Source organism: Chiloscyllium plagiosum, chromosome 15 (genome assembly GCF_004010195.1).
Source record: "Chiloscyllium plagiosum isolate BGI_BamShark_2017 chromosome 15, ASM401019v2, whole genome shotgun sequence".
NCBI lineage: Eukaryota > Metazoa > Chordata > Chondrichthyes > Orectolobiformes > Hemiscylliidae > Chiloscyllium > Chiloscyllium plagiosum.
In genome coordinates this window covers 47,419,852-47,426,338 of record NC_057724.1, presented here as the reverse complement: position 1 = coordinate 47,426,338, position 6,487 = coordinate 47,419,852, and the positions used below count along the sequence as shown (strand labels likewise).

The window sequence follows — 6,487 nt, the reverse complement described above, 5'->3', positions numbered from 1 at the left end:
TCAGAGAATCACTCTACTAACCACCATTGAAAAGTGCATCTCTAAGAGATTGCAAACGGCCTTACATACACCCACCATGCTGGATTTCCCACCCTCTCACTTGCCAAGCTTTCTATAGGGAGAATGATTATCAACTACATTGGAGGATGGACCACAAAAATAGCATGGGACTCCTGCCAACTCCTTCAAGTTGGTAAAGTGAACAGTTCAACCTGATGTACACCCCACATGCAAATGATTTTCATTGAATTCATTGTAGTTGCATTTTCATATATAAAAAGCCACTTGTAGTTGTGAGTTAATTTCCTTCCAAAGTAAAAGACTCAATGTTCAATCTTGAGCTTCAACAATGTTTGAATTACATTTTATTATATTCCCGTCCTAGAGAGACAAGAATAGGATCTAAACATAATTTTCGCTAAACCGCTTTATCACATAAATCTTCAGCAATATTGTAGAATGTACTGTAATGTTTGAATTTGTGGCTGAAGTTAATTATGAACAAGAACAAAGTTTAAGCTAGACAGTGCTATAATCTGTTTCTAGATACTTGGCTACTGCAATTACATTCCTTCATGGTTATATTTAAGAATCTGCCTGTAGTCAGCAACCAGCACTGTTTACTGAGCAGTCTGGGGACCCATTCCTTTTGCTGTGCTTTGGGTGTGTTGCAAATGCATTATTAGCTGATAAAATGTTTTAATTCATGTCTGCAGTAGACATCCGCAAGTCTGTGATGCTTGGTCCTGATACAAATTTAATGACAGTTCTGGCTCTGCTGATAGACTCATACAAGTGTAAAATTTGAAACTTTTGCAATGTTAAATATCGAAAAACATATCAAAAATGCAGAATTGTGAGTAAGAAAAAAGATATTTCTTACTCAAGTAAAATTGTTACCAAGTTGAACCATTGATCGAAGTGGATTCAAGAAATAATTGTTTATTTTGGAACAGAGAAATTGAGAGGTACACTGAAGAATTTTTGCTGCTGATATTAATGGATGTGATCATTGGTTATTTTAGTGGATGCCTTAGCACATTTAGAATAAATGGGTAAATTCCAGCACTAAAACAGGTAAAGGAATGTCATATGCATGCATGTCGTATTCAGTGTGTAGAATCACCCACAGTACTTACTCTGCTGAGGTGAGTAAATTGGTTTATTGAACCAACAAAATGGGTGATCATGTAGGAAAAGCCAAGGACTTGAAAGTGCTTTTCAGCTTGTCAAACTTCAGTCCTCTTTTGTTCTTATGCAAGTATTCAGGACTGGTGCTTAACTAAGCCTTTTAGTACCAAAATGGGCAGCCTATCATTTCAATATTATGGAAAACAAAGCATTTATAGGACTTGTGTTTAATTCCTGCTGGTGAACTAGAATGGAATTTCCTGCTAAAATAAAAGCAAAACACTGGGCATGCTAGAAATATGAAATAAAAACAGAAAATGCTGGAAATAATCAACTGCTCTGGCAACATCTGTGGAAAGAGAGACGGTTAACTTTTAAAATTGAATATGAGTCTTCTCCAATTGTTGTCCAATTCTGATGCAGAGTCACTGAGGTAAGCTTTAAGAAGCATCTTAAAGGAGAAAGTGAATTGGAGAAGCTGAGAAGTGGAGAGAGTGTATTTCAGAGATTGTAGTGCTGAAGGCACAGCTACCACTGCTGGATCAATGAGGTTTGGGAGTTCACAAGAGAGCAAAGTTAGAGGAGCACAGATATCTCACAGACCTGTGGGGCTGGAGGAGATTTTAGAGGCAAGAGTGGCAAAGCCATGGAGAGATTTGGAAACAAGGATGCAAATTTTATAATCAAAACATTGTTTGACCAAGAGCAAACATAGGTTGGTGACCACAGGGATGGTAGAAGAATTGGACTTCCTGCAAGTTAAGACACAAGAGGCAGAGTTTTAGATGACCTCGAATTTACTGAGGTAGAATGTGTATGGCCAGCCAAAAGTGAAATAGAATAGTCAAGTAGAGGGGTGAGATTTTCAGCAATGGATAAGCTGAAATATGTTACAAAGATGGAAATAGGCAGGTTTAGTGATGGCCCTGCAATCCCCATCCCCCAAGCCGCACATCCCTGGACACTATGGGCAATTTAGCACAGAGTCGGGAGTGTGGTGCTGGAAAAGCACAGCAGGTCAGGCAGCATCTGAGGAGCAGGAGAATCGACGTTTCAGGTATAAGTGGAATGCAGCTTGTGGGCTGGGGACTGAGAGATAAGTGGAAGAGGGTTGGAGTTGGGGGGAAGGTACCTGAGAATGCGATAGGTAAATGAAGGTGGGGCAGAAGGTGATAGATCGGAGAGGAGGATGGAGCAGATAGATGGGAAAAGTGATGGACAGGTCAAGACGGAGGTGCTGAGTTGGAGGATTGGGACTAGGATAAAGTGGGGGATGGGGAACTGAGGAAACTGTTGAAATCCACATTGATCCTGTGTGGTTGCAGGGTCCCAAGGCGGAAGATGAGGCGCTCTTCTTCCAGTCATCAGGTGGTAAGGGTTTGGCGATGGAGGAGGCCCAGGACCTGCATGCCCTTGGCAGAGTGGGAGGGGGAGTTGAAGTGGTCACTCATATATGAGTTACACCAAAACCCTAAACCAAAAATATTATTGAACACGAATGTGTTGAGTAAGCCATGGGCAGGTCTCTCCACAGACAAGGACCAACTGCACCACACCATGGCTGAACACTTCAACCTAGGACACCCGTACCAACCAACCACTTCGCACCATAGCTGAACACTTCAACCCCACATTATTTCCAGTCCCAAGCCTCCAACTCGGCACTGCCTTCTTGCCCTGTCCACCACCTTTTCCATCTATCCGCTCCACCCTATCACCTTCTTCCCCACTTTCATCTACCTATCACATTCTCAGCTATCTTCCCCCCAACTCCACCTCCTCCCGTTTATCTATCATGACTCCCGGCCCACAAGCCTCTTTCTTGATGAAGGGTTTATGCCCGAAACGTTGATTCTCCTGCTCCTTAGATGCTACCTAACCTGCTGTGCTTTTCCAGCACCACACTCTCAACTGTAGTCTCCAGCATCTGCAGCCCTCACTTCCTCCCCGCAATTTAGCATAGCCGATCCATCTAGCTTGCACATCTTTGGACTGTGGAAGGAAACCGGAGCACCCAGAGCGAATGTGCAAACTCCACACAGTCACCTGACTGAAGTTGTATGAATGTAATTTGGGACTTCAATAAAAGCCTTTTTGAGACTGTGGAAGGTACAAAAACCTGTTCCTGGGATTTCCTCCTAAAACTGTTCCACCTCTCTCACCCCCTTTAATATGCTCCTTAAAGCCTAATTCTTTGTCAAAGTGTTTGGTCATGAATGGGTTTTTTTTTTGCTTAACACTTTTGTGAAGCTCTTTAGGAAGTTTTACTAGAATAAAGGCAACAGGTTTGAGGTTCTTGCCATCAATATGAATGAAAGAGATGTCTACAGGGTGAATGGGTAATTGAACATGCACAGAAAGCCATTCACGGGAGAGAGTTAATAGGATAGCAGGGAATTATATTGTCAGGGGGATAAACATGATTTTCTGCAATCAAGATTTGACTGGATCCATCAGTCACACTTGCAGTGAACCTGTGTGGTGTTGTTGCAACCACTTTCCATTTGCAGTGTATTTTTAGAAGTCAATTGAATATGGAAAGCAACTGTGTGTCCCGGGCTCAGCCTAGAATTCAAAGATCTTTCCCAAATCTCCAGGTCTCTTTATTCCAGGCACTCCCTGACCCAGCTTAGATGTCCTGACACATCACATGTTCCCACAGACATCTGAAATTACATTGTTTCATTATTGTATCAGAATTATAGAATAAAACAGTGCAGAAGATGCCCTTTGGCCCATCAAGCCTGTACTGACACATGAGACACTCTTGACCTTCAACTTGATCTCATTTACCAGCACTTGGCCCATAGATTTGAATGTTATGATATGCCAAGTGCTCATCCAAGTACTTTTTACTGTCACCGCCCTCTGGGTAAGAAAGCTTTTCCTCACATCCCCCCTAAACCTCCTACTCCACTCATTGAACCTGTGCTCCCTTGTTACCCCTGAGCCTTGGCCCCTTTATGGGCAGCATGGTGGCACAGTGGTTAGCACTGCTGCCTCACAGCACCAGAGACCCGGGTTCAATTCCCACCTCGGGCAACTGTCTGTGTGGAGTTTGCACATTCTCCCCACATCTGGGTGGGTTTCCTCTGGGTGCTCCGGTTTCCTCCCACAGTCCAAAGATGTGCAGTTTAGGTGAATTGGCCGTGCTAAATTGCCCATAGTGTTAGGTGAAGGGGTAAATGTAGGGGAATGGGTCTGGGTGTGTTACTGTTCGGAGGGTCGGTGTGTACTTGTTGGGCCGAAGGGCCTGTTTCCACTCTGTCAGTAATCTAATCTAATCAACTTGGTCCTGCCCACAATCACACTGCACCAGCCCCCCATTGAGGTAACAGTGGTGGTGACCACCAACAGCCTCCCAATCCTGCAGGATCTCATGTACCATCATCAAAACCCATCATATGTCATCCTGTCTGCATCCCAGGTTGGTGCCTCCACTCCCCAACATTGATTTTCCCAACTTCAGTGTCCCCTGATAACCTCTCTGGATTTTCATTCAGCTGACCCCGAGGACTGAGTATTATACACCCTCCTGACTGATTTGGATGGACTGCCCTGACTGATTGCTGACCAAATCCCTGACTTGATTTTGCACAACTCCCTGACTAACTTACCTCAAGTCCCCTGATTATTTACACTGGAGATTCACTGCCCAGGCTGTAGCAAAACAGACTCCCTGACTGTATCCAAACTCTGGATTGAGATTGGACAATGCCTTTGATTTACTGTACCATGGCCGGTGCAGAGCCTTGAAATGACTGAAGAATTAACCACTTCAACTTTGAGACAAGATCATCTAGTTGATGTGCATGCAGTGTCTTTGGCATGTCAGTTGCTGGCTCATGCTGCAGGAATGAAATTGAAATAGCAGACTGCCATTTGGCAATATGTCTATCCCTTTGACTGATGATGCCTACAAGAATGATAAGTATCTTGGCTTTGTGTTAGTGCTCAGCAACACAGCAAGAGTCTTTAAGATCTGGCTGAGGGGAAAAATGGCCAAAGTGCAGCCTTGATGTGCAGAATTGTACTGTAAGTGGATCAAAGATGTTTTATAATGATATGGTGATGTTGGTATATATTGGATGCCAATGCTCTTGAATGGGGGATGTGTGTTGCTGTTCATGGAGTAAGTCCAGAGATGTTCATGCCTGGTGTCCAAGATGGACACCCTTACCAACTGAGAACTATCGATCTCTGTTCTAAATAGACTCAATGACTTGGCCTCCACAGAATTCTACAGCAACAAGTTCACAGATTCACCACCCTCTGACTGAAGACACTCCTCCTTATCTCAATTCTAAATGGTCGCCCCTTCAATCCTGAGGCTATGCTCTCGGGTCGTACAGAAATAGAGTCATACAGCATAGAAACAGACCCTTCAGTATAACTCATCTGCACTGACCAGACATCCTAATCTGATCTAGTCCCATTTGTCAGCATTTGGCCCATATCCCTTTAAACCCTTCCCATTAAAATACCCATCTAGATGCCTTTTAAATGTTGTAATTGTACTCACTTCCTCTGACAGCTTATTCTACACATGCACCACCCTCTACATGTAAAAGTTACCCCTTGGGTCCTTTTTAAATTTTTCACCTCTCACCTGAAACTTGTGCCCCCTAGTTTTTGACTCTCCAATCCATTCACTCTATTTATGCTCCTCATGATTTTATAAACCTCCATAAGGTCACCCCTCAGTCTCTGATGTTCCAGGGAAAAACTCCCCAGCCTATTCAGCCTCTCCCTATAACTCAAACATTTCAGTCCCAGCACCATCCTTCTACATCTTTTCAACATGCTCTCAAGTTTAAAAACATCCTTCCTATAGAAGGGCAACCAGAATTGTATGCACTGTTCCAAAGGTGGCCTCACCAATGCCTTGTACAGCCACAAAATCACTTTCCAACTCCTGTACTCATTGTTCTGACCAATGAAGACAAATGTGCCAAACGTTTCTTCATTATTCTGTCTAACCTGTGACTCTAAGGGGGATGGTGGTATAGTGGTGAGCATAATTGCCTTCCAAGCAATTCACCTGGGTTCGATTCCCAGCCATCTCAGTGTTGTGGTTTCTAAACTGTCTTTGTTGGCGGCACAGTGGTTAGCACTGCTGCCTCACAGCACAAGAGACCCGGGTTCAATTCCCGCCACAGGCGACTGTGTGCAGTTTGCACATTGTCCCCGTGTCTGCATGGGTTTCCTCCGGGTGCTCCAATTTCCTCCCAAAGTCAAAAAATATGCAGGTCAGGTGAATTGGCCAAGCTAAATTGCCCGTAGTGTTAGGTGAAGGGATAAATGTAGGGGAATGGGTCTGGGTGGGTTGCGCTTCGGCGGGTTGGTGTGGACTTGT

General features: G+C 44.0%; 1 non-coding gene across 1 annotated transcript; it reads left to right on the top strand.

The window, feature by feature from the left end:
- Positions 1-6,125: 6,125 nt before the first annotated feature.
- Positions 6,126-6,197, top strand: trnag-ucc. The gene has a single exon. It is a non-coding gene; the product is annotated as a tRNA-Gly (tRNA).
- The last annotated feature ends 290 nt before the right edge of the window (positions 6,198-6,487 follow it).